The 17440-nt window shown below is 42.9% G+C and overlaps 6 non-coding genes across 6 annotated transcripts; all 6 read left to right on the top strand.

The window, feature by feature from the left end:
- The first annotated feature begins 265 nt into the window (after window positions 1-265).
- LOC141245118 (U2 spliceosomal RNA) lies at window positions 266-456 on the top strand. The gene has a single exon (XR_012308966.1). It is a non-coding gene; the product is annotated as a U2 spliceosomal RNA (small nuclear RNA).
- Window positions 457-6879: 6423 nt separating this feature from the next.
- Window positions 6880-7067, top strand: LOC141245078 (U2 spliceosomal RNA). The gene has a single exon (XR_012308938.1). It is a non-coding gene; the product is annotated as a U2 spliceosomal RNA (small nuclear RNA).
- Window positions 7068-8182: 1115 nt separating this feature from the next.
- On the top strand, window positions 8183-8373 carry LOC141245117 (U2 spliceosomal RNA). Its single transcript, XR_012308965.1, has one exon. It is a non-coding gene; the product is annotated as a U2 spliceosomal RNA (small nuclear RNA).
- A 1115-nt stretch (window positions 8374-9488) lies between these two features.
- LOC141245116 (U2 spliceosomal RNA) lies at window positions 9489-9679 on the top strand. The gene has a single exon (XR_012308964.1). It is a non-coding gene; the product is annotated as a U2 spliceosomal RNA (small nuclear RNA).
- Window positions 9680-10794: 1115 nt separating this feature from the next.
- On the top strand, window positions 10795-10985 carry LOC141245115 (U2 spliceosomal RNA). The gene has a single exon (XR_012308963.1). It is a non-coding gene; the product is annotated as a U2 spliceosomal RNA (small nuclear RNA).
- Window positions 10986-17160: 6175 nt separating this feature from the next.
- On the top strand, window positions 17161-17350 carry LOC141245068 (U2 spliceosomal RNA). The gene has a single exon (XR_012308930.1). It is a non-coding gene; the product is annotated as a U2 spliceosomal RNA (small nuclear RNA).
- The last annotated feature ends 90 nt before the right edge of the window (window positions 17351-17440 follow it).

Genomic DNA, 17440 nt, shown 5'->3' with positions numbered 1-17440 from the left:
CCCCCCGCCTTAATTGGTTCTCCTCCCTTCCAACGGTGTTGAGGCGGGTGGGAACAGCAGGGGGTGAAGGTGCTGTGTTTAAAGAGGTGGAGTTATGCAGATCTAAAACGCGTGGATTGCAGCAGCAGCAAGCCGAAAAGTGCAGGCATGTAAGGGATCTAGAGGTTGACAACATGTCTTCTTAACGGGAGTCCAGGAGCTCATCTCCACAAATGGACTTTTCAGGATCCTTGGGTGGCTCCGTAGTTTGAAACCAATTCTGGTTATCGCTTCTCGGCCTTTTGGCTAAGATCAAGTGTAGTATCTGTTCTTATCAGTTTAATATCTGATACGTCCCCTATCTGGGGACCATATATTAAATGGATTTTTAGAACAGGGAGATGGAAAAAGAGCTTGCTCTGTCCACTCCACGCATTGACCTGGTATTGCAGTATCTCCAGGACCGGTGCACCCCTTCTTTAATGCAGTTTCTAAAATCAGAAAGAATTGAATTCAATGTTTTTTGTTCATTTTGCTTGTTTGTCGGATTTTGGGATGGACTCTTTGGCTTTGCTTTTCTTCTCCTCATTGGATTTTTCATGTTCAAAGTTGCAGAAGCCAGATTACAAGCTCATTTTGGTTCAACTTCAGCAACTGTGCATTGCATTGCCATGTAATGTGATGCAATGCTATCTTTCTAGCTCTCCCTTTTTACTTCCTTTTGGATAAACAGACATATTAGGCAAGCATTTTGGAGCTTTCACCTAAATAACTACAGGTGGTGAGATAAGCTGCACAATATAATTGACCTTTCAGTATATTGTTGCACACACACCATCTATTTAGCAAATGCCCTTGTTATCAACAGCAGCCTTTTAAACTCACCTGAGCTAACAGGTATGTGCGCTGGTTACTCTGCTGCGCTTAAAATTTCTTTTTTGGTTTGCTACAATGCCTTTTCTGAAACGTTGTCTCCTTCTGCTGGAACACTGATTTCTTTCATTTAATGCCTGCAGACTATAAAAGAGAACCCAACCCAAAAATTTTGGTTGATTAGTCTGTGGCATTCTGTTAAACTGTTGCTTATGGCGGTCTCTGTGAGCTTCTCAGCGACATTCAGCCAGCCAGGTATCCTGCCTGCAGTAGATGGAATGTGGCAATGGAACGCTGGCTGCGCGTGTCATAATAGGCTCTGAGCCTTTATATACCTGTGCACAGCAGCAGCCACCTTCAGTCTGCTGCTGGACAGCCAGCAGCAGCAGCAGCAGGAGAGGTATGTAATCAGGAGCCCTCCTGCTAAGGGTAGACAGCTGCTCGTTCCACCCCACCCCCCGCCTTAATTGGTTCTCCTCCCTTCCAACGGTGTTGAGGCGGGTGGGAACAGCAGGGGGTGAAGGTGCTGTGTTTAAAGAGGTGGAGTTATGCAGATCTAAAACGCGTGGATTGCAGCAGCAGCAAGCCGAAAAGTGCAGGCATGTAAGGGATCTAGAGGTTGACAACATGTCTTCTTAACGGGAGTCCAGGAGCTCATCTCCACAAATGGACTTTTCAGGATCCTTGGGTGGCTCCATAGTTTGAAACCAATTCTGGTTATCGCTTCTCGGCCTTTTGGCTAAGATCAAGTGCTTTATTGCAGGAGATTGTGGTTGAAGGGCACTCGGGTACCCCTCTCCTTGGCCTGGCAGGATCGTCCACTTTGGTGGACTTAACCTGCTTGCTGCTATTAGGGAGAGGGCTTAGTCCCAGGGTAACGAGTTGCGATCCCCCAGCTTCCAGGTGTTTTTCGCTGCAAGAACACTGGGAGCGCAGATTGCAAGCGGCTGCAACTTGCAACCTTGTTGCGTTTTTCCATGGAGGTTGATCCTAACCTCGTGCCTCTTTATGCGAGGCTAAAAAACTCTATCCGAGTTCACTTCACGGCGGGTGGCTCGGATATGAGGAAATTAGGGTATGTAGTCCAGGACGTGCTCAGGAACCTTCTTGGCGTACAAAGGAATGAAATTCTCTCCATCCAGGATTATCCCAGAAGAGGTGACTATGACATCACATTCACCGGAGAAGGTATTTTTAGAGATGTACTAGAAAAGTTAAAAAAAGTTGAAAATAGTCCTGTTTTGAAAGGGATACAAATTGTTGAGCACGTCCTGGATGAGGTAAGACTGGTTATTGTAAAAATATTTTCGCCCTTTGTTTCTGCTCCAGAAGTAATGTCATTTCTAGCAATTTATTTTAAAAGTGTTAAATGTATTGGGAAGATATTAAACGAATATAACATATGGACATCTAAGTGGAAATTCCTTGTGAAGTGTACAAGAGATCCAAATACACCAGGTGGTATACGGCTCCCCCCTGCCCGTTTCAAAATTGGGCAAACAAATGGGGATTTCTTCTTTTCTGGGATGCCAGTATATTGCAGAAATTGTGGGCGCTATGGTCATTCAAAAGAAAACTGTCATGTATCATGTAGAAATTGTGCTAGTGAAGAACATGAGACAAAAGAATGCCCTAAGGAAAAGAAATGCAGTTTTTGCCAGACTCCAGGTCACTTTTATTTTTCTTGCCCTCACAGATTTCGGGAAGATGAGCAAAAGGGGAAGTCCAAGACGTCCGATCAAGGACCAAAAGATCAGACCACCCCTCAGGAGGAGGAACAACAACCTGGAGCCTCTGGAGACAATAAGGGCGTACCAAATAGTGAAGTGTCTCCAGAGTCTATGACAGGTAAAATACCAAATCCCAAAACCTGGCTGCAGGACCTGCGGGAGTCCAAAAGGAGGGCTGAGAAGGAGCAGAAGGGCACTACTGGTAAGGTCAAAAGGGACCGGCAAAAGGCCGACACAGAAGCCCATGCCCAGTCTGGGTCTCCTAGTGCTGAGCGCGCTGAGTGGATAAAGGTGGGTCCTAAGAAAAAGAAAAAGGGTGGTTCGGAGGAGGCAGCAGGAGGTGAACAGATGGACACTTCTCCAGAAGGGGACGTGGACGCTGGACCCTCAGGGGTTTCGGTCTCCGCTGCTACAGGTGGGGACCGGGATCTTGCTGCCTCTGAAGAGTCAGAGGCTCTGCCTTGTGCGCAACCTCCTCCTATAGGACGACCTTCTACAGGTCAAACAGGGGCGGCGGAACCCCTCGGGGACCCACCTGATGAGGAACTGCATGGCCAGCCAATGGAGACCCAGCGGGTTCTGCCAGCCAGCCCTCCGAGCTATGCCAGTGTAGCGTCGGGTTTATATAAATGTGGTAATCTTTCCTCCTCCACGGAGACTCTCGTGACGATACTATCAGATGAGGAGGGAGGCGTAAGCCCAGTGGTCTGATCAGGTTCATCGGACAGGTAAATCCGTTGCTCTTAGTTACCTAAGTAAAATTTCTACATTTTCTAATGATGGCTGAACTGAAAGGTATTTCCCTCAACGTGAGAGGCATAAAATCTAACACGAGAAGAACTGCTCTTTTTAATTTTTTTACGTGTTTTACTGCATCTGTATTTTTTCTGCAAGAATGTAATATCCCACATGAAATGTCATATCAAAAATATAAAGATGAGTGGAAGTGTGGGCCATCTGTCTGGTCCGGATCGAATGCTGCAGGATCAGCGGGTGTAGCCATACTTTTTAAAGGGAACGTTTTAATTGATTTTATTCAGGAAATTTTACCAGGTCGTATTTTATTAGTGAAAGCTTTTATTGATGGTATTAGATGGCAGTTTTTAAATTTTTATGGATCCCCAGAGAAAAATGAAAGAGCCGAAATGCTTGATCTTTTACCATTATTTATTAATAACTCTGAACCTTTTATCTTAGCAGGGGATTTTAATTGTGTTTTTAAAGGTGAAAACCGGCGCTCCAGCTCTGTAAGCAGGAACTACGATAAAACCTCAGGTATGCTACATGATATAGTCAAAGATGCTAAATTGATAGACATATATAAAGAGTGTCATAGTGACAGCACAGAGGACGCCGGTTTCACTTGGAGCAATGCTAATTGTAGCTCTAGGATTGATTTTATTTTTGGTTCAGATAAAACAATACCTGCCAAATGTGAAGTTTTAACTAATATATTTTCAGACCAATGTGAAGTTTTAACTAATATATTTTCAGACCATAAACTTTTATCCTTTACCATAAAAGTAAATGACAACAAAAAATGTGGTAAGAAAAGCTGGAAAATGAATGTATCCCTTTTAACCGACCCGCAGATTTTATCAGATTTTATTGAGTTTTATAAGAAATGTAGAAAAGGGAAAAAAACAAATGAGACTATGAGTGTATGGTGGGATAGAATGAAAGTAAAAATAAAAGACTTTTTTATTAAAAAGAGTATATGTAGAGCCAAAGAAAAATATGAAGAATATAGAATTTTAAATACCCGCCTACAAACATTGTTTAAGCTCAGAGACAATGGGATAGATGTACAACTTGATATTTCAAACTTAAAAGAAGAGATTTCAAAATGGCTAGAACAAAAAGGAAAAGAGATCATTTTTCGTTCTAGAGTACAACATATAGAAGAAAATGAAAAGTGTTCCAGATATTTTTTTAGGAAAAATAAAAAAGAAAAAGTGATAATTGACCATATAGATGGTGAGAATAATATAAAAAATATGCTGGGTAAAGTTTAGGTTTTTTTTTCTAATCTATTTAATGGAAAAAATATAGATAATAAATTAATGGATGATTCGCTGCAAGGACTAACAGCTGTTTTAGATCCCGCATCCCAAGAGTTTTTATCCCAAGTTTTAACGGAACAAGAAGTGTTAAAAACTATTAAAAGTTTTAAAACTGGAAAGGTCCCTGGTCCTGATGGCATCCCAATAGAATTTTATGTATGTTTTTATGATATTTTAAAAGATGATTTGTTTTATTTGTTTACTGAGGTTTTTAATAATAAGGTTTTATTAAATTCCTGGAAGAAAGGTGAAGTCTCCCTCCTATACAAAAAAGGTGATAAATCAAAATTAGAAAACTGGAGACCAATAACACTTTTAAATTGTGACTATAAAATAATGGCTAAAATTTGTGCAAATCGTCTAAAAGAAGTCATCAGCAAAGTTATTCATTCTAATCAAGTGTGTGGGGTGCCGGGGCGCAGTATATGGGACAATCTGAATTTAGTGAAAGACTGTATTGAGGATGTGAAAGACAGAAAGGGGAAAATGGCGATTTTATCTATTGATTTTGAAAAAGCATTTGACCGTGTCTCACACTTTTATCTTTTTAAAGTTTTAGAGAAAATGGGCATACCAGAAGGGTTTTTACTATCGCTTAAAGCATTTTACAAGGATTGTACAAGTAAGATTTTAGTGAATGGTTTTAAGACACAAGAGGTATTTTTACGGTCAGGGGTGAAACAGGGATGCCCTCTGTCCCCCCTACTGTTTATCTGTGCACTGGAACCAATGTTATGTGCAATACGCCAAAATAAACAGATATGCGGTGTCCCTCTGCCTGGAAGCGGTGGTTTGGAGGCCAAGGTTGTAGGCTACATGGATGACGTGGCGGTCTTGTGTACAGATGCACCATCACTTACGGCCACTCTCCATCAAGTGCAATCCTTTTGTCTAGCTTCTGGTTTTAAAATCAATTTTAATAAGTGTAACATTTTAAGTGTTGGGGGGATGATTTTACGTGATGTACCAATTAATGTCTCCGAATCCATTTCCATTTTAGGTATATCATTCACTGAAAATAATGATGGTTATAATAGTTGGGAAACAGTTACACAGAAAGTAAATACGAAAATATGTATGTGGAACATGAGGAGACTTACAATGGAGGGTAAAGTATTGGTTTTAAAGATGGTGATTTTACCTCTTTTATTGTATCTTAGCATGGTTTTCCCCCCGCCTGTTAATGTTTTAAAAAAGATAACCAAAACCTGTTTTACCTTCTTTTGGAACTCAAAAATGGAAAAGCTGAAAAGAGAAATCGTGATGAAATCAAAAGTAAAAGGTGGTAAAGATTTTCCAGATTTTAATAGGTTTCTTTTAATCCATCTGTTCGTTTACTGTTTTAATGCCCTTTTTAAGAATCACTATTGGTCCTTTTTTATGCGTTTTAATACAGGATTTTTTATGAGAAAGTTTGGATGGTATGAAGTTAATATATCTGTGCCCCATGCTTTTAATTTGTCGACGCATTATGAGATTTTAAGGAAAATAGTGTCCGATTTTAATTTAGGGACTAAGAAAATAGAGGAATTAAGAAATAGTAAGAAACTAATTAAAGAAATACGTAAAAGTGAGGAAATATGTAATGTTGACAGATATGATGATGACAAATCTATGTCTATCTGGAAAATGATTAACGTTTTTTATCTTTTTAATGAACAGAGAGATCTGGCTTGGAGTTGCATGCACCGCTGTCTTCCTTGCCGGGCATTCCAATACAGAAGAGGATTTGTGAGGTCTGCCATCTGCCCAAGAGCCGGATGCCAAGACGAGGAAACGGTGGAACATCTATTATGGACATGTAATTTTGCAAAGGATTTCTGGAGAAGACTGCTCCCCCTACTGGAAAGGGTGGCAGACCTCAAGGACTTTACATATAAAACTGTGCTATACGGACTTATGGAATGCCCCACAATGGACCAGTACACAATGGCTTGGAAGACAGTGAACTGCGCCAAGTCATCTCTCTGGAAAGCGCGCAACATTGCTATTTTTAAACAAGATGTTTTATCAGTGAATGATGTTTTAAGTTTATGTTTATGTGAAATGTATACTTATTATTTAATTGACAAAAAGAAGAATGTACATATTTCCAAAAAATGGCTTGTTGACCAATGGAACCTAATTATTTAAAATCTTTGTATTTTTTTGTTTTGTAAATTTCATTTGTCTTTTAACGTTTGGTATTTGTGTAATTATGCTTGTAATTTGTTAAAGTTTAAATAAACGGTTTTATCCCTCTGCAGGGGATAGCCAAATTAAAAAAAAATCTGTCCTTATCAGTTTAATATCTGATACGTCCCCTATCTGGGGACCATATATTAAATGGATTTTTAGAACAGGGAGATGGAAAAAGAGCTTGCTCTGTCCACTCCACGCATTGACCTGGTATTGCAGTATCTCCAGGACCGGTGCACCCCTTCTTTAATGCAGTTTCTAAAATCAGAAAGAATTGAATTCAATGTTTTTTGTTCATTTTGCTTGTTTGTCGGATTTTGGGATGGACTCTTTGGCTTTGCTTTTCTTCTCCTCATTGGATTTTTCATGTTCAAAGTTGCAGAAGCCAGATTACAAGCTCATTTTGGTTCAACTTCAGCAACTGTGCATTGCATTGCCATGTAATGTGATGCAATGCTATCTTTCTAGCTCTCCCTTTTTACTTCCTTTTGGATAAACAGACATATTAGGCAAGCATTTTGGAGCTTTCACCTAAATAACTACAGGTGGTGAGATAAGCTGCACAATATAATTGACCTTTCAGTATATTGTTGCACACACACCATCTATTTAGCAAATGCCCTTGTTATCAACAGCAGCCTTTTAAACTCACCTGAGCTAACAGGTATGTGCGTTGGTTACTCTGCTGCGCTTAAAATTTCTTTTTTGGTTTGCTACAATGCCTTTTCTGAAACGTTGTCTCCTTCTGCTGGAACACTGACTTCTTTCATTTAATGCCTGCAGACTATAAAAGAGAACCCAACCCAAAAAGTTTGGTTGATTAGTCTGTGGCATTCTGTTAAACTGTTGCTTATGGCGGTCTCTGTGAGCTTCTCAGCGACATTCAGCCAGCCAGGTATCCTGCCTGCAGTAGATGGAATGTGGCAATGGAACGCTGGCTGCGCGTGTCATAATAGGCTCTGAGCCTTTATATACCTGTGCACAGCAGCAGCCACCTTCAGTCTGCTGCTGGACAGCCAGCAGCAGCAGCAGCAGGAGAGGTATGTAATCAGGAGCCCTCCTGCTAAGGGTAGACAGCTGCTCGTTCCACCCCACCCCCCGCCTTAATTGGTTCTCCTCCCTTCCAACGGTGTTGAGGCGGGTGGGAACAGCAGGGGGTGAAGGTGCTGTGTTTAAAGAGGTGGAGTTATGCAGATCTAAAACGCGTGGATTGCAGCAGCAGCAAGCCGAAAAGTGCAGGCATGTAAGGGATCTAGAGGTTGACAACATGTCTTCTTAACGGGAGTCCAGGAGCTCATCTCCACAAATGGACTTTTCAGGATCCTTGGGTGGCTCCGTAGTTTGAAACCAATTCTGGTTATCGCTTCTCGGCCTTTTGGCTAAGATCAAGTGTAGTATCTGTTCTTATCAGTTTAATATCTGATACGTCCCCTATCTGGGGACCATATATTAAATGGATTTTTAGAACAGGGAGATGGAAAAAGAGCTTGCTCTGTCCACTCCACGCATTGACCTGGTATTGCAGTATCTCCAGGACCGGTGCACCCCTTCTTTAATGCAGTTTCTAAAATCAGAAAGAATTGAATTCAATGTTTTTTGTTCATTTTGCTTGTTTGTCGGATTTTGGGATGGACTCTTTGGCTTTGCTTTTCTTCTCCTCATTGGATTTTTCATGTTCAAAGTTGCAGAAGCCAGATTACAAGCTCATTTTGGTTCAACTTCAGCAACTGTGCATTGCATTGCCATGTAATGTGATGCAATGCTATCTTTCTAGCTCTCCCTTTTTACTTCCTTTTGGATAAACAGACATATTAGGCAAGCATTTTGGAGCTTTCACCTAAATAACTACAGGTGGTGAGATAAGCTGCACAATATAATTGACCTTTCAGTATATTGTTGCACACACACCATCTATTTAGCAAATGCCCTTGTTATCAACAGCAGCCTTTTAAACTCACCTGAGCTAACAGGTATGTGCGCTGGTTACTCTGCTGCGCTTAAAATTTCTTTTTTGGTTTGCTACAATGCCTTTTCTGAAACGTTGTCTCCTTCTGCTGGAACACTGACTTCTTTCATTTAATGCCTGCAGACTATAAAAGAGAACCCAACCCAAAAAGTTTGGTTGATTAGTCTGTGGCATTCTGTTAAACTGTTGCTTATGGCGGTCTCTGTGAGCTTCTCAGCGACATTCAGCCAGCCAGGTATCCTGCCTGCAGTAGATGGAATGTGGCAATGGAACGCTGGCTGCGCGTGTCATAATAGGCTCTGAGCCTTTATATACCTGTGCACAGCAGCAGCCACCTTCAGTCTGCTGCTGGACAGCCAGCAGCAGCAGCAGCAGGAGAGGTATGTAATCAGGAGCCCTCCTGCTAAGGGTAGACAGCTGCTCGTTCCACCCCACCCCCCGCCTTAATTGGTTCTCCTCCCTTCCAACGGTGTTGAGGCGGGTGGGAACAGCAGGGGGTGAAGGTGCTGTGTTTAAAGAGGTGGAGTTATGCAGATCTAAAACGCGTGGATTGCAGCAGCAGCAAGCCGAAAAGTGCAGGCATGTAAGGGATCTAGAGGTTGACAACATGTCTTCTTAACGGGAGTCCAGGAGCTCATCTCCACAAATGGACTTTTCAGGATCCTTGGGTGGCTCCGTAGTTTGAAACCAATTCTGGTTATCGCTTCTCGGCCTTTTGGCTAAGATCAAGTGTAGTATCTGTTCTTATCAGTTTAATATCTGATACGTCCCCTATCTGGGGACCATATATTAAATGGATTTTTAGAACAGGGAGATGGAAAAAGAGCTTGCTCTGTCCACTCCACGCATTGACCTGGTATTGCAGTATCTCCAGGACCGGTGCACCCCTTCTTTAATGCAGTTTCTAAAATCAGAAAGAATTGAATTCAATGTTTTTTGTTCATTTTGCTTGTTTGTCGGATTTTGGGATGGACTCTTTGGCTTTGCTTTTCTTCTCCTCATTGGATTTTTCATGTTCAAAGTTGCAGAAGCCAGATTACAAGCTCATTTTGGTTCAACTTCAGCAACTGTGCATTGCATTGCCATGTAATGTGATGCAATGCTATCTTTCTAGCTCTCCCTTTTTACTTCCTTTTGGATAAACAGACATATTAGGCAAGCATTTTGGAGCTTTCACCTAAATAACTACAGGTGGTGAGATAAGCTGCACAATATAATTGACCTTTCAGTATATTGTTGCACACACACTATCTATTTAGCAAATGCCCTTGTTATCAACAGCAGCCTTTTAAACTCACCTGAGCTAACAGGTATGTGCGCTGGTTACTCTGCTGCGCTTAAAATTTCTTTTTTGGTTTGCTACAATGCCTTTTCTGAAACGTTGTCTCCTTCTGCTGGAACACTGACTTCTTTCATTTAATGCCTGCAGACTATAAAAGAGAACCCAACCCAAAAAGTTTGGTTGATTAGTCTGTGGCATTCTGTTAAACTGTTGCTTATGGCGGTCTCTGTGAGCTTCTCAGCGACATTCAGCCAGCCAGGTATCCTGCCTGCAGTAGATGGAATGTGGCAATGGAACGCTGGCTGCGCGTGTCATAATAGGCTCTGAGCCTTTATATACCTGTGCACAGCAGCAGCCACCTTCAGTCTGCTGCTGGACAGCCAGCAGCAGCAGCAGCAGGAGAGGTATGTAATCAGGAGCCCTCCTGCTAAGGGTAGACAGCTGCTCGTTCCACCCCACCCCCCGCCTTAATTGGTTCTCCTCCCTTCCAACGGTGTTGAGGCGGGTGGGAACAGCAGGGGGTGAAGGTGCTGTATTTAAAGAGGTGGAGTTATGCAGATCTAAAACGCGTGGATTGCAGCAGCAGCAAGCCGAAAAGTGCAGGCATGTAAGGGATCTAGAGGTTGACAACATGTCTTCTTAACGGGAGTCCAGGAGCTCATCTCCACAAATGGACTTTTCAGGATCCTTGGGTGGCTCCGTAGTTTGAAACCAATTCTGGTTATCGCTTCTCGGCCTTTTGGCTAAGATCAAGTGTAGTATCTGTTCTTATCAGTTTAATATCTGATACGTCCCCTATCTGGGGACCATATATTAAATGGATTTTTAGAACAGGGAGATGGAAAAAGAGCTTGCTCTGTCCACTCCACGCATTGACCTGGTATTGCAGTATCTCCAGGACCGGTGCACCCCTTCTTTAATGCAGTTTCTAAAATCAGAAAGAATTGAATTCAATGTTTTTTGTTCATTTTGCTTGTTTGTCGGATTTTGGGATGGACTCTTTGGCTTTGCTTTTCTTCTCCTCATTGGATTTTTCATGTTCAAAGTTGCAGAAGCCAGATTACAAGCTCATTTTGGTTCAACTTCAGCAACTGTGCATTGCATTGCCATGTAATGTGATGCAATGCTATCTTTCTAGCTCTCCCTTTTTACTTCCTTTTGGATAAACAGACATATTAGGCAAGCATTTTGGAGCTTTCACCTAAATAACTACAGGTGGTGAGATAAGCTGCACAATATAATTGACCTTTCAGTATATTGTTGCACACACACCATCTATTTAGCAAATGCCCTTGTTATCAACAGCAGCCTTTTAAACTCACCTGAGCTAACAGGTATGTGCGCTGGTTACTCTGCTGCGCTTAAAATTTCTTTTTTGGTTTGCTACAATGCCTTTTCTGAAACGTTGTCTCCTTCTGCTGGAACACTGACTTCTTTCATTTAATGCCTGCAGACTATAAAAGAGAACCCAACCCAAAAAGTTTGGTTGATTAGTCTGTGGCATTCTGTTAAACTGTTGCTTATGGCGGTCTCTGTGAGCTTCTCAGCGACATTCAGCCAGCCAGGTATCCTGCCTGCAGTAGATGGAATGTGGCAATGGAACGCTGGCTGCGCGTGTCATAATAGGCTCTGAGCCTTTATATACCTGTGCACAGCAGCAGCCACCTTCAGTCTGCTGCTGGACAGCCAGCAGCAGCAGCAGCAGGAGAGTTATGTAATCAGGAGCCCTCCTGCTAAGGGTAGACAGCTGCTCGTTCCACCCCACCCCCCGCCTTAATTGGTTCTCCTCCCTTCCAACGGTGTTGAGGCGGGTGGGAACAGCAGGGGGTGAAGGTGCTGTGTTTAAAGAGGTGGAGTTATGCAGATCTAAAACGCGTGGATTGCAGCAGCAGCAAGCCGAAAAGTGCAGGCATGTAAGGGATCTAGAGGTTGACAACATGTCTTCTTAACGGGAGTCCAGGAGCTCATCTCCACAAATGGACTTTTCAGGATCCTTGGGTGGCTCCGTAGTTTGAAACCAATTCTGGTTATCGCTTCTCGGCCTTTTGGCACGATCTATCAGGTTTACCTGTGTGGTTTTGCCTGTGAGGTGCTCTTGGTACCCTTTCTCTCGGCCTGGGGGGATCGTTCCTCTTCGGAGGGACTTAACCCCCCTGCTGCTATTGGGAGGAAGGATTAGTCCGGGAGCAACGGGAAGGGATCCCATGAAGGCTTGCGCCTTTCAGAGAGAAGAGTCGGTACGTTCCTGAGTGAAGGATGCCGGCAACGCTCACATATTCATCGGGTGATGCCCGGATGTGGAACACCGTGAGGATTGAAGTTGGAGCAGCATCGAGGATGGAGAAGAATTTGGACTACATCTGCCATAGGATTCTTCTTGGAGTTCTGGAGTTTCGGCGGGAAGACATATTCTGCTTCCAGGACAACGAGTACAAGGGGACTTACACCATCACCTTCAAGAGCCAGGGATGCTGTCAGCAACTCGTACAAAAGGTAAACGAGAAAAACTACTTAGATGAATTGGATGGACTAACCTTTTGTCTCTTGTATGCTTATGACGAGATCCCCATCGTGGTGCATTTCCCGAACCCCTTTGTGGAAGCTGCAGACATCTCGACCTACCTTACCCGCTATTGTGATGATTTGAGATACCTGGGTACTGTGAAGAACGCGGTAGGCTTCTGGTGCGGCAAGAGAAGGTATATGGCCCGTCTAAAGAGGGACCTTAGTGGAGTGGGAGGAATGCTACACCCTCCCTCAACCTTCGTAATCGGTAAGAGCAGAGGCTACTTATTTTATCCTGGAATGCCAGTATGTTGCAGGAACTGTGGACAAATGGGTCATACCCAAACGTCCTGCACGGGCAGGAAAGTAGACCGCTGCAATAATTGCAGCTGTTACGGACATTTAATGAAGGACTGTCCCGCTGGGAGGAAATGTAATCTCTGCGGTGAGGCGGGGCACATGTTCCGAGGATGCCCCAACAGGACCAGGACCAGGACCTACGCAGAAGCTGCATCTTCTGAAGCTGAGCCGATGCGCCCACCGGTCTTCACTGGCAGGCCGGCGTCGGAGGGCGGTTCGAAGGGCGAGAAGGCTGGGATGGAGCAGGGAGCCGGAGGCCCCTCTGGGGCGACCCCTGCATCGAAGTCCCTTAACGATGGGCGGACCTCGCATGGACCGGAGCGGGGGGGTCCTCCTTCTGGGAGGGTATCCTCCGTATCGATGGTTCCCGATACCGATCCTGTTGGGCTGGAGGGTGGTGCCCCTGTGCGGTTGGCTACAGGGGACCACGCAGCGATGGCCTCAGGATCTTCCAGGGCGATTAGCCAGCCAGATGAGGGGGCTTTGCTTCTAGGTGGCGAACATCAGGAAATCTGTGTTGCTGATCTTGTCCTGATGGACCAGTCTCCCCCCCTGGAGGAGGTGGAGGAAGAGGAGGACTGCACCAGTGACCTAGTGGAGTCTGCCCCGAAAAAGAGACGGAATGTCGAAGCCCCAGCGTCTCCTGGAATGTGGCTGGGAACCGTGACCTACGAGGGGGCAACTGCCGGCTCACAGAATATCGAGTCGTTTGGGTCCTCTAGCCCGGATGTCCTGGAGCAATTTGATATACAGGGCTTTGAGTCAGGTGTCCTCATGGAAGATCCACCACCCTGACCTATGAATGCCCACATTAAGACTTGTGTCACTGAATGTGAGGTCATTAAAGAGCCCAGTTCGTAGGGCTGCTCTATTTAAGTACTTAGAAACCACTGACTTTGACATATGTTTATTACAGGAATGCGGGATACAACATGCACTAAATTATAATGATATCAAGACAGATTGGAGACTGGGGCCCTCCATCTGGTCTGGCTCCAACGACAACAAGTCAGCAGGGGTGGGCTTCCTCTGTCGTGGGAGAAATATTACTATAAATGCTGTCACAGAAATAGTACCAGGCAGAGTGGTTTTAGTGCATTTTAAATTTAATGGTTTTATCCTACGTGTAATGAATGTTTATGCTCCCCCTGATAAGCAAGAGAGAATTAATTTATTTGGGATATTGCCATTGTACTGTACTGGGTCACCTCCCCTGATCGTAGGGGGTGATTTTAATTGTCTTTGTGCTAGTGAACAACGAGCGGGGGGTGACCCTTTACGCAAATTGGATAAGTCATGTCATCTATTGAAAGATTTTATAACTGATTTTAAATTATGCGATGCGTGGAGGTCACTCCTGCCGACGGACCCTGGTTACACGTGGTCCGGAAGAGGGGTGTCCTCCAGGATCGATTTTATTTTCCTATCAGATGATTTTAACCCTGTAAAATGTGTTTTAACATCAAATATATTTTCTGACCATAAGGGCTTGGAGGTGCACCTAGAATACCGGGATGAACAGAGGGTCAACAGGGGCCTCTGGCGTCTAAGTACTTACCTGCTGGAGGACCCTCTGATTCGACAAGACTTTGTTAAAGCCTATCAAGCCTGGCGGCGACAAAAACCTTCTGATGCCCCTATGGTAACCTGGTGGGAAATTTTGAAAAAAAAAGTCAGAATGTTTTTTATAAAAGCAGGGAGACGTAAAGCCAGCGAGAAAAAAAGATGTTTTAGTGATCTTAACACCAAACTACAAACACTTTTTAAATTCAAAGAGCTAGGGGTGGAGGTGGGAGATGATATTGCTGGCCTAAAAACTGAAATTCAGAACTGCATAGACACAAAGGGGAAAGAGGTTATTTTTAACTCTAGAGTGCAGCACTTGGAGGAGGGGGAGAAGTGCTCTCGCTTCTTCTTCAAAAAAGTCATGGATAAAAGAGAAGTGATCACAAATCTAGAGGGTGAAACATCTATGCAGGGAATGTTGAATGCTACTTTTAACTTTTATAAGCATCTTTTTAGTAAAAAGTGTATAGATGAGTCCTTTTTATCTGATGCTCTTAATGATCTCGATTTTAAGTTAAATTTTACAGACCAGGAGTTTTTAGAACGCGATATTGTTTTAGAGGAATTATTTTATGTTTTTAAAAGTTTCTCTAAGGGTAAAGCACCTGGGTGTGACGGCCTACCTGTAGAATTTTACCTTACTTTTTGGGACATTTTAAAAGAGGACCTTTTTATGCTTTTTAAAGAAGTTTTTATTTGTGAACAGTTGCCATTTTCGTGGAGGAGAGGAGTGGTGTCTTTGATATATAAAAAAGGTGACCGCAGTGCTCTAGCGAATTGGAGACCCATAACTCTCCTAAATGTTGATTACAAGGTACTTGCTAAGGTGGTTGCTGACCGGCTCAGGAGTGTCATTGCCAAACTAATCCAGCCTGAGCAGGTTTGTAGTGTACCAGGCAGAAGTATTTCAGAGGTTTTAAACGTATTAAGGGATGTAATTTGGTATTCCAGAGACCGGGGTCAAAATGTAGCTCTTTTAGCCCTAGATTTTGAAAAAGCTTTCGATAGAGTCTCTCATAGATTTCTTTTTAGAGTTTTAAAAAGAATGGGTATCCCTAATATGCTTTTAAATTGTATTAAGATTTTATATAAAAATTGTTTTAGTCAAATTTCTCTTAATGGCTTTTTAACAGATGGAGTTCCCCTTGAGTCCGGAGTGAAGCAGGGATGCCCCTTGTCGCCCATCCTGTTCATCTGCGCCATGGAGCCCCTGCTGAGCGCAATAAGAAAAGACAAAGTGATTAGAGGGGTTCCTGTTCCTGGCGGAGGTGGCAGTGATGTGAGAGTCTTTGGCTACATGGATGACGTGACGGTTGTGTGCGTGGACCCTGCTTCCCTCCGGAGGGCGGTGCTGCGCATTGATTTTTTTTCCCAGGCATCCGGTTTGAAACTTAATTTAAATAAATCTGAATGTCTGACTTTGGGATCCTGGGACACCGCCCAACTCCCGCAGCTCACTATAAAACGAGACAATGTAAAAATTCTTGGAGTTGTTTTTAACGAGGAGAATGTGGGAACTCAAAGCTGGGAGAATGTCATAGAAAAAATGTCAAAGAAAATATCATTTTGGGGTTTGAGGTCCCTAACAATGGAGGGGAAAATTTTAATTATAAAATCAGTGTTGTTACCCCTCATACTGTATATAGCTATGGTGTACCCCCCCTCTGATGTTTTAATTAAAAAAATGACTAGGATGATCTTTATGTTTTTATGGAACTCCAAAATGGAAAAATTAAGGCGAGAAATAATGAGGAAGAATAAAATGAACGGCGGAAGGGATGTCCCCGACTTACATATTTATTTGTATTTAAATTATTTCTGCTTTTGTTTCAAACATTTTAATGGTAATAGTGCGCTAAGTTATTTTTTAAAATATACTTGTGGGATGATTTTTAAAAGATGGTTTAAGTTGTCGTTGAATTCCCCTGTTTTACTATGCCCCCCCAAACACCAAGCAATCTTAGAAAAGACTGTTCGATTTTATAGCCTTGGTGATTTTAATATGGACATTTTTAAAGACCGCAAGAAGCTTTTATCTTTTCTGAGGAGGAATGAAGATGTGACCCCCATAGTAAATTTCTCAGAAGAGAGATCGAAGCAAGTTTGGAAGAATGTCTTCGGGAAATTCTTAGCAAATGGACATAAGGACATCGCATGGATGGTGGTCCACCAGTGCCTCCCCACCAGAGAGTTTCAACACAGGAGAGGCCTGGTGGCCAGAGCCAAATGCCCTAGAGACTCATGTGTTAATGACGAAACCACCTTGCACCTTATGTGGAATTGCCCATTTGCACAGGAACTTTGGCACAAAGTTGGGATTCTTTTAAAATGGACTTGCGGTTTAAGAGATTTTAACCATGAATATGTTTTATATGGCCTTTTTAAATGTCCGACCCCTCAACAGTATTGTATATGTTGGTGTATGATTAACTGTTTTAAAGACGCCCTTTGGAAGGCACGCAAAATTTTACTTTTTAAACGTGATGCTATTTCTGTGAAGGATTGTCTTAAAATTGCTTTTAGCCAGATGTATATTTATTACTTAAGGGATGTCAAATGTATTGGGAGAAGGGATGCCAATCGTATATGGGGTTTTTATGGGTGGAATTCTGTGTTTTAATAATGTACTGTTTGTGTTGTTGTTTTTGATTGTAAACCATGTTTTACGCACTTAATAAAATATGTTGAAACCTGATCTGTTCTTATCAGTTTAATATCTGATACGTCCCCTATCTGGGGACCATATATTAAATGGATTTTTAGAACAGGGAGATGGAAAAAGAGCTTGCTCTGTCCACTCCACGCATTGACCTGGTATTGCAGTATCTCCAGGACCGGTGCACCCCTTCTTTAATGCAGTTTCTAAAATCAGAAAGAATTGAATTCAATGTTTATTGTTCATTTTGCTTGTTTGTCGGATTTTGGGATGGACTCTTTG

This window comes from Phyllobates terribilis, unplaced genomic scaffold (genome assembly GCF_046119375.1).
Source record: "Phyllobates terribilis strain yellow unplaced genomic scaffold, ASM4611937v1 Scaffold_1748__1_contigs__length_216518, whole genome shotgun sequence".
In the NCBI taxonomy this organism is placed as follows: Eukaryota; Metazoa; Chordata; class Amphibia; order Anura; family Dendrobatidae; genus Phyllobates; species Phyllobates terribilis.
This window is presented reverse-complemented; position numbering and strand designations above follow the sequence as displayed.